Source organism: Anomaloglossus baeobatrachus, chromosome 3 (genome assembly GCF_048569485.1).
Source record: "Anomaloglossus baeobatrachus isolate aAnoBae1 chromosome 3, aAnoBae1.hap1, whole genome shotgun sequence".
NCBI lineage: Eukaryota > Metazoa > Chordata > Amphibia > Anura > Aromobatidae > Anomaloglossus > Anomaloglossus baeobatrachus.
In genome coordinates this window covers 421,576,523-421,601,765 of record NC_134355.1, presented here as the reverse complement: position 1 = coordinate 421,601,765, position 25,243 = coordinate 421,576,523, and the positions used below count along the sequence as shown (strand labels likewise).

General features: G+C 42.0%; 1 protein-coding gene across 1 annotated transcript in view; it reads right to left on the bottom strand.

The window, feature by feature from the left end:
- Nucleotides 1–24,701, bottom strand: part of TDRP (testis development related protein) — a 230,344-nt gene extending 205,643 nt beyond the window's left edge. The window contains exon 1 of the mRNA XM_075338467.1: nt 24,382–24,701. The gene's annotated coding sequence lies outside the window, so the exon portion shown is untranslated. The remainder of the gene's footprint in view (nt 1–24,381) is intronic.
- Between the last annotated feature and the right edge of the window lie 542 nt (nt 24,702–25,243).

The following is a 25,243-nucleotide window of genomic DNA, read 5'->3' as shown; positions in this document are numbered from 1 at the left end:
CAAAAACCTTTAAAGGGAACTCTCACAATGTAACTGTAGGATGGTGAGGGACAGGGGCTCCTATGTTATCCCTTATGCTAGTGGACCCTAGGCTATCCATTACCTCTCTACATTATTCTGGTCTCAAATGAGATAACAAAAACCTTTAAAGGGAACTCTCATGATGTGACTGTGGGATAGTGAGGGACAGAGCCTCCTATGCTATCCCTCATGCTAGTGGACCCTAGGCTATCCCTAACCTCAGGGTTACCCCTGATGGTGGAGATGCCTGAGTACTGTGCCTGGCTATTTTCCTGACAAGAACTATTCTGATCCCCCATCCCAAGAACAAAGGGTCAAGATGTGATGACAGCACAAATAAAGACAAAAAACAAAAGAGTCAATACCTTATCTCCAATATAATCTCAGGATGCAAGAAAAGGAAGGGGAGAGATGAGGTGGCTGACCTCCTGCAATTGGAAAAGGAAAAAAAAATCTCACCCAAGTTGTGAAAAATGCTTCATTGGGCTAACACACACTTAAAAACATAATGGATGAAAAATCCCCTCTCTACAATGCCTTACGCATTTAGGAGGAAAAAAAACACGTTACTCATAGGTTATAAATAAAAACAGACAGGGGATAACAAAAACTCTAACACACTGCAAAGTCACAGAAACAAACATTGAAAGAATCAAGAGAAAAGCAAGAGCAGGAAGGTATCAACAAAAGACAACAATGGTTAACTCCACAACTGCACACAGAAACAAGTACTACAACCACAAGTTAATCTTGATCACAACACCTCACCAGACCAAGTAAATAAACTATAACTGGCATAGAAGGAAGAATCTAACCAGCATATATAGAAGGGGAGCAAATGTGATTGGCTCACCACAACATGTGATCAAAAGGAAACTAACAAGCAGACTAGCAGAGAGATTAACTCTTGCTAGCTTGACTATGAACTACCACTCTGTTGGTCAACGCCCGAGTCTGTGTGCGCTGATCACAGACGTCATAGAAGTTTTCAGGCGGAGTGTCAGAATCTGTAGTCTGAACAGATCTCCACACCTCGATGACAGTTGGTGATGTTGGTAAAAACCTCAGGAACATGTCATCATAAAAAAACATTGGTGCTACCTTTTAAAGCCAAAAAATAAACATTTATAATTGTTTTTGCAAACTAAAGGCCGCTTTACACGCTGCGATATCATGACCAATATCGATAGCGTGCGTACCTGCCCCCATCGGTTGTGCGACACGGGTAAATCGCTGTCCATGGCGCACAACATCGCGCGGACCCGTCACACTACTTACCTGCCTAGCGACGTCGCTGTGACCGGCGAACCGCCTCCTTTCTAAGTGGGCGGTTCTTTCAACGTCACAGCAACGTCACAGCAGCGTCACTGAACTGCTGCCCAATAGAAGCGGAGGGGCGGAGATGAGCGGGACGAACATCTCGCCCACCTCCTTCCTTCCTCATTGCGAGCGCAGGTAAGGTGAGGTTCCTCGTTCCTGCGGTGTCACACATAGCGATGTGTACTGCCGCAGGAACAAAGAACTACATCGCTAGCTGCAGCAGCGATAATCGAGAATAGGGGGCATGTCACCGATGAGCGATTTTGAACGTTTTTGCGACGATTCAAAATCGCTCATAGGTGTCACACGCAACGACATTGCTAAAGTGGCCGGATGTGCGTCACAAATTCCGTGACCCCAACGATATCACATAAGCAATGTCGCAGCGTGTAAAGCAGCCTTTAGATTCTCTAGTGAAAAGTGTGAACTTTCTCATCACCAAATGAATCCATTACTAATTTCCTGCCCAGCTTTTATCTCTCAGTCCCATCTGTTTTCCTCACAGTAGAGGTTGTATCTTGCCTATTAGGACAAATGCTCAACATGTTGGATTAATCCAGTCACATATAGCCTACAGGGTTTAGGAGGGAGTGAATATCTCTGATGCCGACCTCAATGCTGATTTTTTTCCTGCTTGCTTTTCAAAGAGGAATGCTCAGTGAAATGGATTGTAGTTAATCTATGCACGGCTTAAAATTCCTATGACCCATATCCACTTGCACTTATTAGCTTGGTGATAAAATATTAAACCAATGCATGAAACCTGCTAAAATTATAGTATATTGTCAAATATTTGAGTACAAAATAGAGTAACATTTGGAGAAATTGATTATTGAAGATATTTAACTACTGAAATTTAAGTGTAAAATGCATGGACAAATTATGGAAGGAAAGTTTTAGAAATTGAAAGTGCTAAAGTATGCCTTATTGCAATTAAACCGATGCAAAATACAAGCTGGACATGAAACAGTCCCTCTTTCTTTGCTGCTGCTCCACCGATCATTTTTTTTCTTCTATGACTCTTTGTTCCAAAGTTATGCCACCTGTTAATAATGATGCAAATGTTCCCTTCACCCACCAGAGCGTGTACCACAGAACTTCCCAGTGGGCATTTGCCTTTTCTCCTCTGATGCAGGACAATCCAAAAATGGCAGCTCCCATTGAGAAGTTCTGTGGTTTTACGTCCAGTTAATTGAAGGGGAAAAAGTGCACCTTTATTAACCCCTTCACCCCCGGCCACTAAAACACCCTAATGACCGGGCCATTTTTTGCAATTCTGACCAGTGTCACTTTGACAGGTTATAACTCTGGAACGCTTCAACGGATCCTGGCGATTCTGAGATTGTTTTTTCGTGACATATTGTACTTCATGTCAGTGGTAAATTTAGGCCGATATTTTTTGCGTTTATTTGTGAAAATTTAGGAAATTTTGCGAAAATTATGAAAATTTCGCAATTTTCAAACTTTGAAAATTTATGCCCATAAATCTGAGAGATATGTCACACAAAATAGTTAATAAATAATATTTCCCACTTGTCTACTTTCCATCAGTGCAATTTTCGAAACAAAATTTTTTTTCGTTAGGAAGTTAGAAGGGGTCAAAGGTCATCAGCAATTTCTCATTTTTCCAACAAAATTTACAAAAGAATTTTTTTTAGGGACCACATCACATTTGAAGTGACTTTGAGAGGCCAAGGTGACAGAAAATACCCAAAAGTGACCCCATTCTAAAAACTACACCTCTCACACTGCTCAAAACCACATCCAAGAAGTTTATTAACCCTTTAGGTGCTTCACAGGAACCAAAGCAATGTGGAAGGAAAAAATGAAAATTTTACTTTTTAACACAAAAATGTTACTTTAGCCATAAAATTTTCATTTTTACAAGGGAGAAAAGAGAAAGTGCACCCTACAATTTACTGTGCATTTTCTCCTGAGTCCGCTGATACCCCATATGTGGTAAAAATCGATTGTTTGTGCGCATGGCAGAGGTCGAAAGGGAAGGAGCGCCATTTGAATTTTTGAACGCAAAATTAGCTGCACTCATTAGTGGATGCCATGTCGGGTTTGAAGACCCCCTGAGTTGTCTAAACAATGGAGCTTCCCCACAAGTGACCCCATTTTGGAAACTAGAGCCCTCAAATAATTTTTCTAGATGTTTGGTGAGCACTTTGAACACCTGGGGGCTTCACAGAACTTTATATCGTTGAGCCGTGAAAAGAAAAATTTTTTTTTTACCACAAAACGGTTGCTTCAACTAGGTAGCTTTTTTTTCACAAGGGTATCAGGAAAAAATGCACCATAAAATGTATTGTGCATTTTCTCCTGAGTACGCAGATACCTCATATGTGGTGGAAATGAAATGTTTGGACACACGGCAGGGCTCGGAAGGCAAGGAGCACCATTTGAATTCTTGAGTGCAAAATTAGCTGCACTCATTAGCGGACGCCATGTCGGGTTTGAAGACCCCCTGAGGTGCCTAAACAATGGAGCTCCCCCACAAGTGACCCCATTTTGGAAACTAGAGCCCTCAAATAATTTTTCTAGATGTTTGGTGACCACTTTGAACACCTGGGGGCTTCACAGAGCTTTATATCGTTGAGCCGTGAAAAGAAAAAAATTTTTTTTTACCACAAAACGGTTGCTTCAACTAGGTAGCTTTATTTTTCACAAGGGTATCAGGAAAAAATTCACCATGAAATTTATAGTGCATTTTTTCCTGAGTACGGCGATACCTCATATGTGGTGGAAAGTAATTGTTTGGGTGCATGGCGGGGCTCAGAAGAGAAGGAACGCCATTTGACAGCAAAATTGGTTGGAATCATTAGCGGACGCCATGTCACGTTTGGAGACCCCCTATGGTGCCTAAACAGTGGAGCTCCCCCACAAGTGACCCCATTTTGGAAACTAGAACCCTCAAGGGGTTTATCTAGATGTTTAGTGAGCCCCAAGGGGCTCCACAGAAGTTGATAATGTTCAGCCAGGAATACAATTTTATTTTTCACCACAAAACTGTCACTCGAACCAGGTAGCTTTTTTTTCCACAAGGGTATCAGGAAAAAATGCACCATAAAACGTATTGTGCAATTTCTCCTGTGTATGCAGATACCTAATATGTGGTGGAAAGTAATTGTTTGGGCGCATGGCGGGGCTCAGAAGAGAAGGAACGCCATTTGACAGCAAAATTGATTGGAATCATTAGTGGACGCCATGTCACGTTTGGAGACCCCTTATGGTGCCTAAACAGTGGAGCTCCCCCACAAATTACCCCAATTTTGGAACTAGACCCCCTCAAGGAATTTATCTAGATATTTGGTGAGCCCCTTTTACCCCCAGGGGCTCCACAGAAGTTGATAACGTTGAACCGTGAAAATTATTATTTTTTTTTTTTAACCACAAATTGTTTGCATCAATCAGGTAGTTTTTTTTCTTTACAACGGTATCAGGAAAAAATGCACCATAAAACGTATTGTGCAATTTCTCCTGAGTACGCAGATACCTCATATGTGGTGGAAAGTAATTGTTTGGGCGCATGGCCTGGCTCATAAGAGAAGGAACGCCATTTGACAGCAAAATTGATTGGAATCATTAGTGGACGCCATGTCACGTTTGGAGACCCCCTATGGTGCCTAAACAGTGGAGCTCCCCCACAAATTACCCCAATTTTGGAACTAGACCCCCTCAAGGAATTTATCTAGATATTTGGTGAGCCCCTTGTACCCCCAGGGGCTCCACAGAAGTTGATAACGTTGAACCGTGAAAATTATTTTTTTTTTTTAACCACAAATTTTTTGCATCAATCAGGTAGTTTTTTTTTTTTACAACGGTATCAGGAAAAACTGCGCCATAGAACGTATTGTGCAATTTTTCCTGAGTACGTAGATACCTCATATGTGGTGGAAAGTAATTGTTTGGGCGCATGGCAGGGCACAAAAGAGAAGGAACGCCATTTGACTTTTCAAACGCACAGACGCGGTGCACTGATCGACTGCTACAGGACGCACATTCGGATGAGATACAAAAAGCGTCTGGGATTCGGAAAAAAAAAGTCACGCCAAAAATTGACCATGGATGCAGATACGTTATGTGCATCCCTGATCAGCGCTTGGCGGGACGCACGGACGGATGCGATACAAAAAGCGTCAGGGATACGGAAAAAAAATCACGCCAAAAATTGACCATGGATGCAGATACGTTATGTGCATCCCTGATCAGCACTTGGCGGGACGCACGGACGGATGCGATACAAAAAGCGTCAGGGATACGGAAAAAAAGTCACGCCAAAAATTGACCATGGATGCAGATACGTTATGTGCATCCCTGATCAGCACTTGGCGGGACGCACGGACGGATGCGATACAAAAAGCGTTGCAGATACGGAAAAAAGTCACACCAAAAATTGAGCAGGGATGCCGATCCGTTATTCGCATCCCTGATCAGCGCTCGGCGGGACGCACGGACGGATGCGATACAAAAAGCGTCGGGGATACGGAAAAAAAGTCACGCCAAAAATTGAGCAGGGATGCCGATCCGTTATCTGCATCCCTGATCAGCGCTCGGCGGGACGCATGGACGGATGCGATACAAAAAGCGTCGGGGATACGGAAAAAAAAAAGTCACGCCAAAAATTGAGCAGGGATGCCGATCCGTTATCCGCATCCCTGATCAGCGCTTGGCGGGACGCACGGACGGATGCAATACAAAAAGCGTCGGGGATACGGAAAAAAAAAAGTCACGCCAAAAATTGAGCAGGGATGCCGATCCGTTATCTGCATCCCTGATCAGTGCTCGGCGGGACGCACGGACGGATGAGGTGTAAAAATGGACAGGATACAGGAAAAAAAAAAAAAGTTATACTCACAGTACCCAGAGGATCACTGACCAGAAGAGCTGCAGAGGAACAGCTTTACAGGAGCAGCAGGCAGGACGTTGGGCAGATCAGCAGAATGCCCAGGAAGGACCCAGCGATGGAGGCAGAGGTGATCGGGCCAGTTAAGACCTCGGACGAGCCGGTGAAGACAGGTAAGAGGACGTCGGGGGAGAGCAGAGGGGTAGGGGGAGAGCAGAGGGGAAGAGGGGGGGAAAGCAGAGGGGGAGGGGGGGAGAGCAGAGGGGCAGACCAGAGAGGGAGCTGCAGAAGCAGAATAGAGATAATGGGGGAGGCAGTCAGATCGCGGGGGGAGCAGATCGGGATGTCGGGGGGGAAGATCAGGGCGTGGGGGTGGCAGATCGCAGGGGGGCACGGGCAGGGGCCATCACGGGAACGTGCACGGGGCACCACAGGAGTGCGCACGGGCTGCAAGGTGAGCACAGTACTCACGTGCAGCAGAAGCTCAGATACGGCGATGGCGGCGGCGGCAGCAGCGGTGGCGTGGTACCACAAGTACCAGCCACTCCATGCTGCAGACATGTTGGGGGAGGGCTCGCAGGCCAGCACAGGCCTGGGGAGGGCGGCCACCGGCAGATCAGACCGCCCCACTGCACACTGATTGGAGCGATTGCGCGTCATAGCACGATCGCTCCAATCAGTGCTGCAGGGGCTGGGGGCGACATTTTAGAGCTCCGTCTATGATTTGTTGAAGCTGCTAGAGCAGATCATAGCCGGATCTCACAGTATCGCAGTAATTCTGGCATTATTTTTGCCGAAATTAGTGCGAACGATGTGGTTGGCGGTTCAGATTTGAACAGCCAATTACATCGATCGTCGATAGGGGGTGGCGATGCCACCCCCCCTGGGGTGAAGCAAAGGTCCCCTGCTGTAAGAAACAGCAGGGGACATCATTTGAAAGCGGTTGCTGTGGCCACGGCAATCAAATGAAGTTTAGGCCGTAAAATTACGTCCCTGGTCGTTAAGTCACGTTAAAATAGGATGTAATTTTACTGCCCGCGGTAGTGAAGGGGTTAAAGGGGTTGTCTACTACTCGGACAACCTCTTCTCAATCAATATTTCACCACAGTAAAAAATATAGCACCTACTGTATGTTCACCTCCAAAGCCTCCAAAGCCAGAACTGTTCCATCAGTGTCAGCACTGGCTCTCCCAAGCTGGCTTTTCTGGCTTCCCTCTGCAGACTTCCGGAGAAAGTGAGAGCAACGGCTGCTCTCTCACATCATCAATTATACCGTTGATTGGCCGTATGGATCACTTGACATAATGTCAAACAATCCCCACGAGAGCCAGTGCCGACACTGCTGGAACAGCACCAGTGCGGCAGTTGGAAGTTATTATTTTACCATGGGGAAACATATTGATCGAGAAGGGGTTGTCTGAGTAGTGGACAACCCCTTTAAAAGGGACCATAACTTTAGAACAAATGGGCACAGAAGAAAAAGAAAAACTGTTCCAGAATCAGTGGAGCAGTGGTAATTGGAAGAAGTACTCAGTTTAAAATAAAAAAGAATCTAAGGATAGCTCCTCTTTAAAAGTATATTAAAAGGAATTTCAAGGAGTTGATGAGCAGTACTTAGGATTCTCAATCTGCAGAATGAAGGGGCTCCTTTAAACTGGCAAGTTCCATGTTTCTTTTTATTTCTTGCTTAGGGTCAATAGCCTTCACGATATCCACCGTACATGTACGGCGCAAGTCGGAAGCGTGTGTATGGAGCTGGCTCATGGGGTGAGCTGTCCCGTACTCAGCAGGTAATGGCTGTGTATTACAGCCAGGACCAGCCTCTAACAACCGCAGTATTGCGGAGGTCTAGAGAGCCAACCTCCACGGTAAAGTAGGGTAGGGACCAGGGCTAAAAAGGGATTAAATTACTTCCATTGAGCTCATCATGATTGTGGATTCATGCATGGTATGGTAAATGACTATCAATAATAATACATTTTATTAAATACTTATCAAACAATTATTGTTTTTTTTGTCTGTTCACCTATAGATCTGGTGTTTTTAAAAGAATGCAATTACTGGTAACCCTTTCACGACGTGCGCCATAATTGTGCATCGCAAGTCGGAAGCACGTGTATGGAGAGGGCTCGCCAAGGTGAGCTTGTCCCATACTCAGGAGGCAATGGCTGTGTATTCTAGCCAGGACTTGCCCCTTGATTGTTAAGCTATTCAATTCTAATGCAGGATTTAACAAGCGCTGGTCCATTTTAAACTCCCATCACCGCACCCGTGACACTATCGCGGGTCACCAATGGGTTGCTATGACAGCAGTGGGTCCGCTGAAGACCGCCGTGCTTGTCATAGCAGCACTTCTTTGAAATCCTACTTGTGTCTTCAAAGGAGACTGTGAGTTTCACTATATACAGCAATGTTATAGCATTGCTGTATATAGCACAAGCAATCAGATAATCACATCTTTAAGTCCCCTAAGGAGACTACTAAAAACAATGAAAAGTAAAAAAAAATGTTTTATAAAAAAATAAAAGTTCAAATCACCCCCCAATAAAGCTAATAAAAAATACACATGTTTTATCGCAGTGTTCAGAAAAGTCTGATCTATCAAAATATAAATATAATTAACTCAGTTGGTACATATTATAAACACACAAAAGAAAAAGAACACCAAAGTCATGTTTATTTGGTCTCTACAATAGCACAAAAAATGCTGCAACAATCGAGTAAAACATCACATTATGCCAAAATGGTGTCAATAAACACGTTGTCCCACCTCAAAAAATGAGCCGTCACACAAGTCCATCAACCGAGAAATGAAACCTTGAAGGTCTTGAGAAAATGATGACACAACCCCCAAATATTTTGGGGGGTAAACTTCTGGGTTTTTTTGACCACTAAAATAATTTAAAAAACTGGACATGTTTGGTACTGCCATAATGTTACTGATGGGGATTTTTTTTGCCGCTACGCTGTTTACCGATCAGATTAATTGATTTGATATTTTGATAGATCGGGCATTTCTGAACGTGGGGATAATAAATGTGCGTATATTTTTAAAAAAAATTTCAACCCTTAATTTTCAATGATCAAATGGGGGGAAGGGGATTTGAACTTTTAGGTTTTTTATTTTTTTTATTTTTTTAAAACTTTTCTTTACTTTTTTTTACTAGTTCTCTTAAGGGGCTATAAGAATCAGCAGTCTTATTGCTCATTTTTTTTCTCCCGATCAGAGCTGCACAGCTCAGATCAGCAGAAAAGCTCGTCTTCTGTTACAGCCAGCTCCCTGCCGGCTGTAACAGGAAGGAGTCATCACATGACCCTGTGCTACAATGGCAACCATCGCCTCCCCATGATCATGTCACAGGGCCTCCGATGGCTGTGGGTAAGTGTGCGTTACCTATTGCAGTGCTTTAAATCGTGCTGCCACATTTTGACAGCACGATTTAAGGGGTTAACAGGCACAGGTGGAACGTGGATCCACCTGCACCTGTGAGGCACACATGTCTGCTGTACAAATCAGGAGACATGTGTGTGGATCACCTTTGGCTCACCGCAGCAGCCAGCGGTGATTACCCCTTCATTATTTAGGATGTACCGTTACATCCTCTGTCGTCAAGGGTATATACTGCAATACCACAATATTATACTATATAGTGAAAATTATGGTTGGTTATGGCGCTCCTGTGTTGAGTTTCATAGGAGTACCAAGATGGCATGTTTGGTAACCACAAGTACCTCAAGATTGCTTTGTGGGGAGCAAATAGCAGCCAAGCTGATCTCCAGTTGTGGCTTTAATACACAAAGGCTGCCTATGTAATGTAGCTTACAGCCATGTGTGGAGGGAGCTCAAATCCTGTACCCCTACCACATATGCAGACCCTTCTCAGGATGTAAATTCATGTTCAATTGGGAGAAGAGGTTTAATAATGCATCAGTATGCAGTGTGATGTTATAGTGACAAATGCAAAACTGTTTTCATTTGGAGCAGGTCTGTCACCAGATTTCATATTACATACTACATACATTATTAAAGGGAACCTGTCATGTAAATAAGATGCTATTAACTTGCAGTTTTGGGGTTAATCTACAAGTTAATAGTGTTTTGAAGCTGTGCAGTTGTGCACTGAGAGCCCTACTGCAGGGAGGAAATTAACTTTATTTCTCCCAGCAGCGTCAGGCTTTCAGTTATAGGGGCATGGCGATGCAGATTCAGTCACCGTTCTGTAGGACAGTGAGCAGTGGCAGTAATCACACCCCAGCACTGACTTACAGCTGGCTCAGCATTATATCAGGACAAAGCCGGCTGTCAGCCAGTCCTGGGTGGTGTGGTTACAGCCACTGCTCACTATGCCACATAGCATTGACTGAATCCTCGCTAGTCACGCTCCCATGACTGAAAGCTCGAGGCTGCTGGAAGTAATAAAGTTAATTTCCTACCGTCAGTGAGGCTCTCAATGTATCATCTTTTGTTGTTTTGTTTTGTTTTTTTTTAACAATACAATTTTTATTGAAGAAAATGTTTAGTTTAGTTTAGTTTAACAAAAAGAGCAGATGAACAGATCAAATACAAAATCTCCTTTCTAGCTACTTCTAAATCACATACATTATCTCACTTCCAAGTATCTGACTGCTATTTCAAATTTTTAATAGCTTTTTTTTAAACATTACAGGTTCCCTTTGAATAGATTTCCTAGACTTCATAAGGCTGGTGTACTTACCTTGAAAATCTAAGTCAGAATATTTAAATATTCCTGAAATAAAAATGGCCATTTTATGAGATGAGCTACAAGTGCATTTATAAAATGCTTGTTTTAAAGGAAATCTGTCAGCAAGTTTTTGCTATGTCATCTGAGAGCAGCATGACGTAGGCAAAGAGATTCTGAATTCAACGATACATCACTTAAATTACTGTCTGCAGTCGTTCTGACATAATCAGAGGTTTTAGATTTAGCAAAGCAGCAGAGCTTTACAGGGTAATACACACAATGATGTCACAGTACAGGGATATAATACACACAGTGATGTCACAGGACAGAGATAATACACACAGTGATGTCACAGTACAGGGGTAATATACAGTGATGTCACAGTACAGGGATATAATACATACAGTGATGTCACTCACAGGACAGAGATAATACACACAGTGATGTCACAGTACAGGGAGATAATACACACAGTGATGTCACAGGACAGAGATAATACACACAGTGATGTCACAGTACAGGGGGAATACACAGTGATGTCACAGTACAGGGATAATACACACAGTAATGTCACAGTACAGGGGAAATACACAGTGATGTCACAGTACAGGGATAATACACACAGTAATGTCACAGTACAGGGATAATACACAGTGATGTCACAGTACAGGGGTAATACACACAGTGATGTCACAGGAAGGAGCTAATACACAGTGATGTCACAGTACAGGGATAATACACAAAGTGATGTCACAATACACGGGTAATACACACAGTGATGTCACAGGACAGGGAAGTTTCTTTCTGTACTGTTATAGACAGACATATGTACATTATAATATTAACCTGCTCCTGTGCTGTGAAAGATTATGGTAGTGGCTCCAGCCTCGCTGCTGCACTTCCTGTGGGCCCTCCTGGCTTTGTTCAGTTCCTGTCCTCTGCTTTTTCTTTCTATTTCTTCTATTCTCCTCTTCTCCCTGTTTTCTCTGCTCTCTATTTGCTGTGCTCATTCTGCTCTCTGCTCTTTCTCCCTTGTTACTCTGCTCTGTTTTCTCTGCTTGCTCAGGTCTCTGCTCCATCTGTACTGTTTTCCTTTTCATCTTTTCTTTTTCCCGCACTGTACTGAATAAGCTCCTCCCCCTTTCCTGATTGGCTGATCTCCTCCTGGCATCTCTTACTGCTCTCTGACTGGAAGAAGATGCTACCTGGCCTCTCCCTCCTCTTCAGCTAAGGCCATGCAGTGTGGGCATGTCTGCATCTCTGTATTGCGGCCAGCCTGCAGATATAAAAACAGTGGCCGCTCCCAGCAGCCTTAATCAGGTGCTTGGTGACCAGCCCTGCCCTTCCCTGCTGGGATTTAAGAAAGGGAAAGCGCACACACCAAGGTCAGCCGGATTTGGGCCCCCCCAGCTCACAGGCCCTGCAGCAGTGGCCTGACTCTATTGACAGTACACCACTGTGTCTGACATACTCCCTCCTGTGATTGCCACCTCACTGTCAATGTACAATCTCTATTTAGAGCCTGGTGTGGGTGGGACAGCTTTCTCAGCTCTGCTACATGGTAAATCTACACATTCTGATTGTGTCGAAACGGCTGCACCCAGTAATCTAAGTGCTATATCGTTGGATTCAGGATCTCCTCACCTACATCATGCTGCGCTCACATGAGGTAGCAAAAACCTTCTGACAAATTCCCTTTAACTAAATCTTACCTTTTAATTTGTACAAAGGGGTTCATTTCATAATCTTACTCATACTAGGATCTCTTCTCTTATGCTAAGTTTGCAAACACCCCTATGTTATTAGTAGTACTAGATTTCATATTAATAGGGTCTTGCTCATTATACCTGATTCTTCAATCAACCTCACTTCTAAAGGCTGCTTTACACGCAGCGACATTGCTAGCGATGTCGCTGGTGAAAGCACCCGCCCCGTCGGTTGTGCGTCACTGGCAAATCACTGCCCGTGGCACACAACATCGTTAGGACCCGTCACACGTACTTAGCTGCCTAGCGACGTCGCTGTGGCCGGCGAACCGCCTCCTTTCTAAGGGGGCAGTTCGTGCGGCGTCACAGTGACGTCACACGGCAGCCGTCCAATAGAAGTGGAGGGGTGGAGAGCAGCCGAAAAAAAGTGACGCCCACCTCATTGCTGGAGGATGCAGGTACGGTGTTGTTCCTCGTTCCTGGGGTGTAACACATAGCGATGTGTGCTGCCTCAGGAACGACGAACAACCTGCGTCCTGCAACAGCAACAATATTTGGGATTAGAACGACGTATCAACGATCAACGATTAGGTGAGTAATTTTCATAGTTAGTGGTCGTTTGTACGTTTCACACGCAACGACGTCGCTAACGATGCCGGATGTGCGTCACGAAAGCCCCCGTAAGTATCACCGATAGACTTTTCCGCTTTCTGAATTAAAATGTTTGAATTCAGTTTTTTTCCCCAACAATAAATTATGATTTATTATTCATCATTCTGTAAAGAGGGAAAAAAATTGGAGAAATAAGGAACAGATTATTATCTAAGGGATGTGATGGGTCTTGTTGAAAGGTATGTCTCTATCCTAATCTGTACAAACTTCTGAACAGTAGCATGAATAATATATAAGCAAGAACAGGAACAAGTCTAGACTCTTCAAATGGGTGTTTAGACAGCTAAAAGTGCCATGATCTGGTTTGTAAATAAAATAAATCATGAAGAATTCTGCAGATATAGACCATATTGTATAGAAATTGATATTTTTTAGTTTTCATTTGAAGATGATCTAAAAAAGCATTTTTTTCCCATTGATTCTTCAAAATGAAAATATTTTAATTCACTGTGAATGTGAAGCCTAACATTTTTCACAATTGTGAATTTGACAAGAGTTACATTGTAACTTACATTCACACCTCCGTCTTTTTTCCATCAGTCATAATCCGTCATTTTGAGAAACAACTGAATCCTGCAGAGCTTCAGTTTTTTCCACTTGTATTAACGACGGATTGTGACTGATGGCCTTGCGTTGCACCACGCAGGATTCCGTCGGCATCTGTCATGGTTATAATGGAAGCCTATGGGCGCTGGAATCCGTCGGTATCCGTTAAATGACTGACTCCGGCGATGGATCCGTTTTTAGCAACAGAGCATTCTCAGAAGTAGAAATTCCTTTCTGGTTAGTATAAAATTCTTTCTCTCTGTCTGTCGGTCGGTCTCTCTCTCTCTGTCGATGTCGGTCTCTCTCTGTCGGTCGGTCTCTCTCTCTCTGTCTGTCGGTTGGCTGATCTCTCTGTCGATGTCAGTCTCACTCTCTTTCGCTTTCTGTCAGTCTGTCAGTCGGTCTCTCCCTCCATCCCTCCATCATACTCACGCGGAGCTGCACAGCTGTCACACTGCTCCGGCGGCTTCTCCTGCTTTTGAAAATGCCGACCGCTTATTATTCCATCTTGTATTCACTGCTTCCCCACCGGCGCCTATGATTGGTTGCATATACCAGAAAAAACACTGCACACTTTTTTAGAAAAATGCGTAAGACAAAAAGTTTTGCTATGCAAAATTAAGTGAGTTTTATCTTGTATGGCGACAGAAAAAAATATATTTGTGGTGTGACGTTTCGGCCACTTGTGGCCTTTCTCAAACACAGTCGCTGCAATAAGTGAAAAAAATCATAATTAGTAATGTGATACATATTTTACATTATATACATATATACATACATACAAAATTGCCAGATAGATATAAATGTTATACTGGACTCAATTGCATAACATAGCTAGTACAGGAAGTATACAGTCAGTACATGCATTTTTGGATGCTCAATATCATAGAAGTATGTTCATATCCTGAAACATGCATAATAACATTATTTCGTTACGAAAAATAGTCGTACCTCCACAAAAGAGTCTTTTTCAGTATAGACAGAGAAGTAAAGAGAGGAATGGAGTCCCACCAAGTAAGTAATATATAGAAATGCTGATAATGGAGTCTGTAAAGGAATTCCCATACAGGACAAACATTAACTCCGTATAGTCATGGTACCTTGAAGCCTACAGGTATCTACATATTCACCAACCTGAAATAATTGGTTTTTGCTTTATACTAATATAATATACATGACCCTTAGTTGGAGAAAATGTGTTTGCCCATTATGGACAAACATTAACCCTTCACAATCACAGTACTGTGGAACTAACAGATATCTACACCCTTACTTAATTCCTGTTTCAATACAAATACACAGTGAAGTGATTTTTTTCTATGTTCTATCTAATAAGAGCCACCGCGGTACAAAAAACGGCCCTTGCAGATATTTTCCAGCAGGAATCACCACTCCAATATTGAGAACATTGCCGATTATTATAGAAATATCAGCAGGTGTTCTACTATACTCTAACATCTTTCAATTTAACCCCATAGATACCTTATCAAATATTCATATATATATATCTTTTCCTTTACAAACTCCATTATCAGCATTTCTATATATTACTTACTTGGTGGGACTCCATTCCTCTCTTTACGTCTCTGTCTATACTGAAAAAGACTCTTTTGTGGAGGTACGACTATTTTTCGTAACTAAATAATGTTCATTATGCATGTTTCAGGATATGAACATACTTCTATGATATTGAGCATCCAAAAATGCATGTACTGACTGTATACTTCCTGTACTAGCTATGTTATGGAATTGAGTCCAGTATAACATTTATATCTATCTGGAAATGTTGTATGTATGTATATATGTATATAATGTAAAATATGTGTCACATTACTAATTATGATTTTTTCACTTATTGCAGCGACTGTGTTTGAGAAAGGCCACAAGTGGCCGAAACGTCACACCACAAATATCTTATATATATTTTTTTCTGTTGCCATACAAAATAAAACTCACTTAATTTTACAAAGCAAAACTTTTTGTCTTGCGCAATTTTCTAAAAAAAAGTGTGAAGTGTTTTTTCTAGTATATGGTTTCCGGACCACGGTCCCCTCACTGGCACCTTTAAAAACTAGCTGAGTGCATACCAAAAAGCTATACCCATTCTATGATTGGTTGCAGTTAGACAAGCCCCCACGCTGAGTGACAGCTGTCTCACTGCAACCAATCACAGCCGCAGGTGGGCAGGTCTATATCTTGCAGTAAAATAAATAAACAAATAATAAAAAAAACCAGCATGCGGTCCCCCCCAATTTTGATACCAGCCAAGGTAAAGCCACATGGCTGTGGGCTGGTATTCTCAGGATGGGGAGCCCCAGCCTAAAAATATCAGCCAGCAGCCATCCAGAAATGCCACATCCATTAGATGCGACAGTCCCGGGACTCTATCCAGCTCATCCCGATACTTAATGAACAATTCTACAACTTAAATATAACTTATATAACACATTACAACTAACAATGACTAGTTGTACGGACTAAAAAGAAAATCGGGTTCGGCAGCCGAACTTGATCTTGGATGCCGAACCCAATATAAGTTATTAGTCACAGGTGGGGTACCGTGGGATCCCCCAGCTGTGACCACAGGTAAACTCAGTGACGCCACCACTCACAGCCGCTGCTCAGTCAGTGTCTGCCTGAAGCTGCAGTGGGCAGTCATGTTCTCTAATGTGCCGCGCGCTGCGACTTCAGTATGTAGCAGAGCCAGGATCGTTGTAGGGCGTCGTGGTGTGGATTACATTGGACGTGGGTGTTCTGGGGTTAATGAATTGGAGAAAAAGGGCGCTTTTTTTAAATAAAGGATATTTAAGTGTTTGTGTTTTTTTTCTTGGGGGGTCTCAGAGACTCCTACTCATTACTAATCCAGGGTTTAGTAGCAGCTGTGATTTTTGACAAATCACAGCTGTCACTAACTCCTTATATTACCCCTATTGTCACCGCACCAGGACAGTCAGGATGAGCCGAGTAAAGTGGCGTAAGTATCGCGTCTAATAAATGCAACAATTCTGGGTGGCTGCAGGTTGCTATTTTTAGGCTGGGGGGCCAATAACCATGAGCCTTCTGAGCCTAAGAATACCAGCCCCAGCTGTTTGCTCTATCTTGGCTAAGTATCAAAATTGTGGGGGACTGCACGTCTTTTTTAAAATTATTTATTTAAATAATTTAAAAAAAGCTGCATGGGTTCCCTCATATTTTGATGTACAGTGAAGATAATGCACATGACTAGGGGCTGCAGCATGTAGCTGTCTGCTTTATCTGCCTTGAATATCAATATACGAGGTACCCTTTGTCATTTTTTTGCATTTATTTATTTTTGCCCTCCATTAGGGAACCCAGACAGCCTCTGTGAGGGCCAACTAATCAGAGACGCCTACGGTATGACTGCAGTCAATCACAGATGCTGTCACAGACAGTGGGTGAAGAGAGCCCATGAATATGTATGAGATGTAATGAGCGGACCCAGAAGCAGTGTGACAGCTTTTCTTTTTATTATGCAGGTGACCGAACCCAAACAGTAACCGGACAAACAAATAAAAGTCTGTGTTTGGGTCCGGGAACTGGCCACCTGGTGTTTCAATAAGGACCCCAAACTTTGCAGTTCAGGTTTGCTCATCCCTAATTACAGTCCATAGAAAACTAGTAATGATCCATTCCAGTCTGAGAAATGGATACAATTCTATTCTATGCAATTCTATGTAAGGTTAAACATAAGCAGCTACACAAATTTATTTGGTACTTTACAACAATGTATCAGTCTAGACTTTATATCTTCTCCTATGTTTTTGTGAGTTTTTGTCAAATACTCCACTTTCCTACATACTCCATAAAAATGCTTTTAGGTTCATATCAGCTGTAAACTAAGATAAAACATCCTAATTTACAGCAATTATTTATATTCTGTACTGCTATTGCCCATGTTGGGCAGTACCATGCGTGTTCTGTTTTACAATTCTACATATTTCATGTTACAGTTGGAATCTCTTTTGATGCTACAGTGTAGTTTATACATAATCCATCGCATAGCATGAACTTCTTATGCTGGATGCTACTAGAACACAACTATAAGTACACATCGATTTTCTTCTCCACATAGCTCTTGAAATACTTTTCCTAGTTGATTGAGATTTATTATCCATGTCTGACTACCTCTTTTGTCTTGCTACTGTAACAAATATTTGTAATTACTGGTAAAATGGCATATTTGTTACACTGTAATAGCACTGAGGTCACGGTGGTGAGAATATTTAAGGGAGTAAAAAGCTCTGTAGAATTTAAACCACTAAGGGATCTGCCCTGTTACGCATTGGTGAAATTATAGTAGATATTGTATGCCACTGGTGTGAAACCTATGGTCCGCCACCTGTTTTTTCGCTGTGAGCAGATTTCCAGTAGTTGGAGGGTTGTTGATTTCACATTAATGCTGCACACTATTCTCTAGGTTTTTTTAAATTGTCTAGCTACAATGAATCTCAGCAGCTTTGTGAGGCTTGTGGCATTTCGGTAGATCTGCTGAGCTCACTTATTGGTTGCAGAACAAACCCCTGGACCAGTGATGGAGGCTCAGTGCTGCATCAAAGGTGGGTGAGTAAAGTTTGTTGTTATTTTTTTTTTTTTTTCAAAACAAATTGCAGTTGGGGGAGAGTGGTTTTACGACAATGGAAAATCCTTTTTAATTGATATATAGATTGTTTGAATGGTCAAATAATTATCTAAGGATCAGTATATGGTCATTGACATAAAAGTGAGCTATTATGGACTTGAAAAGTACCTACATTAGACTGTTATAGTATCTGATATGTCATACAAATGAGTTTGGGTCAAGCAATTAAAGAGTCTTCAGTGATTTAAGGACTAATGTCAGACGAACCCACTAATATTTGCAGCATTGGTAGACAATCTGTTGTTTATTGGGGCCTCCTGACTCTTCCACTACCGATGATGATGGAGAAACAAGCATCCAGCATGTTAGATTTTCAACTACCAGTTTTTTGTTCTCCAATAGATAAGCTTCTGCCAATGGTGTCTGACAGCAGGTCTCTCTCTCAAGTGAACACAGAAGTACTCTGTGGAGCGAATTGCTCTTGTTTATTGAGAGTCAGTTGAGATAGCTGTCAGCTGAATGTCAGGGCTTGGTGTGGAGATTCAATCCAGTGATCTGCCTGCTGTTGCATGCTTGGTTCCTCTGTCTACTGGGCTATTGCTTTTTCTTCCCTATCCAAATGCTGTCCTATTTGTTCTCCCTTCTCAGTTCAATCCCCTCCAGGTGTTTCTCATTTTCCCATTTTGGCCTGTCCTATCACTTTCTGGGTTGGGTTATAAGTGTTTACCTTTCACTGCACTTCCTTGCTTGCTATACCTTTAGGTGGACTTGTTTCTAGGAGTTCCAGCGCTTTGGCTTAGAGGATTACCACTAAACACCCTTTGATTTCCAGTTATGAGTCAGTTTGTTTTTCTTCCCAGCACTTACTCCTTTCACCTTTTATGAACGTGTTTTTCTTTTCTCACTCTGGGTTTCATGTCATCCTTCACATCTTCCTCTCCCCTTATAGGCAGTGTGTTGAGGCCTCCCCTTTGGTACATAAGTAGATATGAGAAAACCCTCGACAGCTTTTTATAGAATCAGGTCCAAGGTGGTGTTTTTACTTTTGCGGCTAGGGTCTTTCTAGTGTGTACAGGCACCAGTTGGGTGCAGGAGCACCTTCTCCCTGTACTAGGTCCTCACCTTTTCCGTTACTCATGTGTGAGAGTGTTTCTGTTTATAACACTGAGTTAGTATTCAGCCAATATATATCTATTGTGTGTGAGGCCATTTACCAATGATCTGCCATGATTTTAAAATAATGGTAGAGATATATTGAAACTGATGCAGAGCAAAAATGTTGGAGCCATTCAACGTGAACAGTGTTTGTAGTTCCTACTAAGTATTTTACAGATTGTAAAAATCATGACATGAAGCAATAATTTATACCACAAAGCAAGCGCCTACAAGACTCCACAGTTCATCTTTGTGCTCTGTGGTGAAAAGAGACTGTGCACCAGTTATACATTTTCCAAGAATTAAAAAATATATATATATATATATATATATACAGAATATATATGAAATTATTGTTTCCCATTCACTCGCTATAGATAATTGCAAGATCTTACTGTTTTTATTCATGTTTGAGTTTCCTAGACATAGGGTATTTTTGATCTGTCGTTGGGATATGTCATTACTATTAAATTGGTGGAGCCCCAAATCTTATTACATCACTGATAAATAGCAATATTTTGTATGAAGCACAGTTCAATCTCCTGCTTGGAGGTGAGATCATTTTATTGGTAAATTAAAGGAGTTTCCTAGACACATATGATATTTTTGATCTACAGTTGGGATACTTTTAGATTGGTTGGGGCCCGAAACACAATACATCAATGCTCAGGTATTATTAGCTGTGGTGGCTGGATATAAACATGAGTAAGAGCTGTTAAGTAGTACTTTTCAGCAGCAGCTACACATTGAAAAGTTTTACGCGGTATAGCTCCATCCAATTGTTACGAGCGTACATCCAGCCATTGCTAGCAGCTTATAAATAGGGGTGCACATGTATAGACAAGCCACAGTTGTCACCTTCCAGAAAAGAAAATGTTACCAGTTTTTGCAGTCACTCTAATAGAAGTGAAAGCAAAACAAGCTTCCTTCTCCTAGGAAATCATCAGATTTGCTAATGACAAATATTTGAGAGAAATCTTGTAACTTTTTCTCATAACCAATAGGTCCTTTTTAAAATGTTTGTCAGCTGTTATAATTAATAAATAAGTTATAACTAGTGATGGACAAACCCACAGATATCCAGAATCGGCAGGTCCAACCAGATTTGAAAAAAACCTTGATTTAGGACAAGAATTAATTCTGAATATCTGGCCGAACACTGATCCCTATATAAGTCTATGGGGACCCAAATATTGTGCTTTCAAATGGTGGTAGAAAAGATAGGGGGATTAGAGCAGGCACTTTATACTTACCAAATCTCCTGCACAGCGGTAACACTACTTCTGCTTATTACCGTCATACATATTCACTGCTTCCTCTTCCCACTGCCAGCCACAGCATCTCTGATTGGTTGCAGTCAGACCGCACTCACACCCTACTTGGAATCATACATGTTGTATGCGTGTCTATAGTGGTGTAAAAATAAGTTTAAAAATTGGTGTACGGTCTCCCCATATTATGATACCCAGCACATATAAAGCATATGGCTACAGGCTGCAGCCCCCAGCCATGTGCTTATCTTGGCTCTGTATCAAAATAAGAGGGAATCCATGTGGCTTTTAAAAAAAATATTTATATAAATCATTTTTAATAAACGGCGTGCAGTCCCCCCCAATTTTGATACCTAGACATGATCAAGTTGACAGCTGGGGACTGGTATTCTCAGGCTGGGAAATCCCATGTTATTGCCCCCCCACCTAAAAATAACAGCCTGCAGCCATCGCATTCATTAGATGTGACAATCTTGGCAATTCACCTGGCCCACCCTGATTGCCCTTGTGTGGTAGCAGTCAAGGTAATATAAGAGGTTAATGCCAGCTCACAGCTGCCACTAAGCCCCAGATTAGTAATTGGGGGCATCTATGAGGCCCCCAATTACTAATTTTATAAGTGAAAAGAAATAAACACAAACACCAAAAAAATCCTTTATTTGAAATACAATAAAAAAAAAACCAAAACACCCTCTTTCTCCAATTTATTAACTACAAACACCCAGTTCCTACGTAATCCACATGAGGTCATATGATGATCCCGGCTCTGCTTCATATTGAAGTCATAGAGCGCGGACACATTAGAAAACATGACCATATTATGTTGCTTCAGGCAGAAACTTACAGCCGCAGCTGTGAGTGATGAATTCACCCATTTTATCTGTGCTCACAGATGGAGGTTCCCACCTCACCTCAGGTGAACTGAGTTCACAGACCTGCATCTCCTGGCACAAATTTTTTTTTTTTTTGCCAAGTAATGTAGATTTGTGCTGAAATGTATACACCATATTCCTGCACCAAATCTGCATCTTTTAGCAAACGCATCAAAACACTATGTGGTTTTGATATGATATTCATGCGCTTTTTTGCCAGGAGATGCAGTTTTGGTGCAGGAATATGGTAAAAAAATGTACAAGAACGGTTTGGACGCCATTTTGGTGCAGTTTTTTGCCAGGAAATGCAAATTTTACATCGTGTTTTGATGCGTTTTTTTGCTAGAAGATTTGGAGCAGGAATATGGTGTATAAATTTCAGCACCAAATCTGCATCTCTTGGCAAAAAAACATGGTATCCTGCCAAGAGATGCAGATCTCATTGAACTCAGTTCACTTGAGGTCGGTTTACCTGCGGGCACCGTGGGAACCTCCAGCTGTGACCTTACATAAATTCAGTGACTTCACCGCTCACAGCTGCAGCTAAGTCAGTCTCTGCCTGCAGGAACAGCGAGCGGTAATGTTCTGTGCTTGCACACTACGATTGCAGGATGTAGCAGACCCAGAATCATCATGGGTCCTTATGTGGACTACGTTGGACTTGGATGTTTGGGGGGTTAATAAAGGGGTGAAACAGAGTTTTTTTTGTATTTTATTTCAAATAAAGGATTTTGTTCGGTGTTAGTATTTATTACTTTTCACTTAGGCTAGTTTCACACTTGCGTTGAACGGTATCCGTTGCATTGCGTTGTGTAACGGATGCAACGGATCTGTTGCATATAGTGGCACAACGGATGCAACGGATGCTGCAAAACAACGCAATTCGTTTTGTTTTTTTTTTTTACCAGCGGCAGACTATTGTGAACGATCAGCTGATCGCTCCCAGTAGCCGGCCGCCGGGTGATCAGCTGAGCGCGGTCGCTTGCCGACGGCCGGGCGCTCAGCGGAACGTTCGGCCACCGCGAGCCAAAATAAAGTTTGATTTAAAAAAAAAAAAAAGAGCATGCGCAGTGAAATCCAGAGGATTCCGCTGTTTTCCAAAAGGGCGGATTGTAACGGAAGGAAATAAACGCAAGTGTGAAAGTACCCTTACAGATTTGTAATGGGGATGTCTCATAGATACCTCCCATTGCTAATCTAGGGCTTAGTGACAGCTGTGAGCTGTCATTTACCCTTTATATTACCCTAATTGACACTGCACCAGGGCAATCAGGATGAGTCGGTTAAAGTCCGGGGATTTTGGCATCTAATGGATGCAACAAGTCTGGGTGGCTACAGGCTGCTATTTTCAGGCTGGGGTGGACCCAATAACCATGCGACTCCCCAGCTTGAGAGTATCAGCCCCCAGATGTTGGCTTTATCATGGCTGGGTATCAAAATTGGTGGGGACCTCATGACGGTTTTTAAAAATTATTTAAATAATTTAATAAAAAAAAAAGACCGCATGGGGTCAATCTTATTTTGATACAGAGCCAAGATAAGCACACGGCTGGGTGCTGCAGCCTGTGACTGTATGCTTTATCTGTGCTGGGTAGCATAATATGGGGGGACCCTATCCCACTTTATTTTTACACCACTATAGACACACAGACAGCATGTGTGATTCCAAGCAGTCAGACACACTGTCACGGAAGGTTGGGGCACGATCTGACTGTAACCAATCTCAGATGTTGGAACTACCACTAGGTGAGGGAAACAGTGAAAATGTATGAGGGTATTGAGAAGCCCCGGAAGTAGTGTTACAGCCATGCGCAAGACTCAGTAAGTATAACACTCCTGCTTATCCTTATTTTCTTTCTTTTTAATAATTAATAATAATAATAATAATATTATTATTTATTATTATTATCCTTATTTTCTTTCTTTTTACTGTCTTTTTTTAATTATCCAGATGGCCAGATACGGATAGTTACACAGAGTATCCTGGAATCGGTGCACGGATACTAGGTATCCCGCACAGATTCCAAATGTTACAGTCCGGGTTCACCCTTCACTAGTTATAACTAATAAAGCAGCACATTACACTGTTATTATATAGATATGATTTTAATCTTTAGCATTATTGTATACTAAGCTCTATATATTAGCATTCAGAGAATATTTTTTATATTCCTGCCACTGACAGGTTTTTAAAACAGTCACAAATTTTACTGTTAAGGCCTTTGCCCATGCACACTCAATTCTTTTAATCTGACCTGTAATGTTTATGCATTATCTTTTTTTATGATTTTTTTACCATTGCGGTATAACTGAGGAACATGTCTACAGTTAGTCTGCCTGAAGCTACACTAGATCACCATGTTATACATATAAGAACTAACTGTTAATGTATTTCCGAAGTTCTGCTCCACTAATTATAGCATAACGAAAAAATACCAGTGCTATTGAAGAACAGCATTCCTGCAGTTCTCTAAGGGCAAGGTCAATGTCATCATGTATGCTTCAGTAATCACTTATCCTGCCTCTTTATTAATGCAGAGGGTCAAAATCTTAGATTAGGCTTTAATCGTCACGAAAATGAAAAATTGGAGGAGGACAACATTGGCACTCAGTAATTAAATGTTAAAGCAGGCTGACTAAAATGACATGCAAGATTTAGAACTTACTTTATATATAATGCAGAGCCTTTCTTCTCGCCGTAGACACCTTCATCCAAGGAGATAAGGTCTGTGATGCAGTCTCAGACATATGCTGTATAATGAGTGAAATTCTGGCCACCTTTATCTGATCTCAGCCGGATGACATGTTTCTGGAATGATGGTAATAAGGATAATAATTAATTCATACTGTGAAACGCAGCAGTGCATGCATAGAGACCATTTGTTATGGGTCTGTTGGAGCTGTTACGACTCAGCTCATCTTGCAGCTGACAGACTGCAGTCTCATCCTTTCCAGGCTTCTAGTGCTAAAGATCTGCAGAGGCCTGTAGTTCTGAGCATCTGCAAGCTAAGTACTCAGAAGGAGGTTAAATACACCTAATACCCACTTCCTCTTTACCAATCTATAAAGACAAAAAAGCCACAATGAACTCAAAGACTAAAACATCAGGATGAAATATGTGTCATTTAAGCAGCTGGTAGTTTTAAAGGAAATGTTTCCAAAATACTTAAAGGGAATGTGTCAGCAGGTTTTTGCTATGTAAGCTAAATCCAGCATGCTGCAAGAGTTAACACAAAGGCTTCAGCGCTGGGTTCTCACAGTCAGATCTGTTATTTATTTGCTATGTTTGTTTAAGAAGCAAGACCTTAAATATTGCTTGGACTACAAAGTCACATGCGAAGCAGTCGACACACTCCCTGCCATGATTGACACCTCCCTGTCAATGTACAAAGCAGGGGCAGCTATCTCTGCTCTGCTGCATGACTAAACCTTTCAATCCTGATTGTGTCAGCACGGCTGCACCCAGTAATATAAGTGATACATCATTGGATTCAAAATCACTTTGCCTAGATCATGCTGCTCTCACAT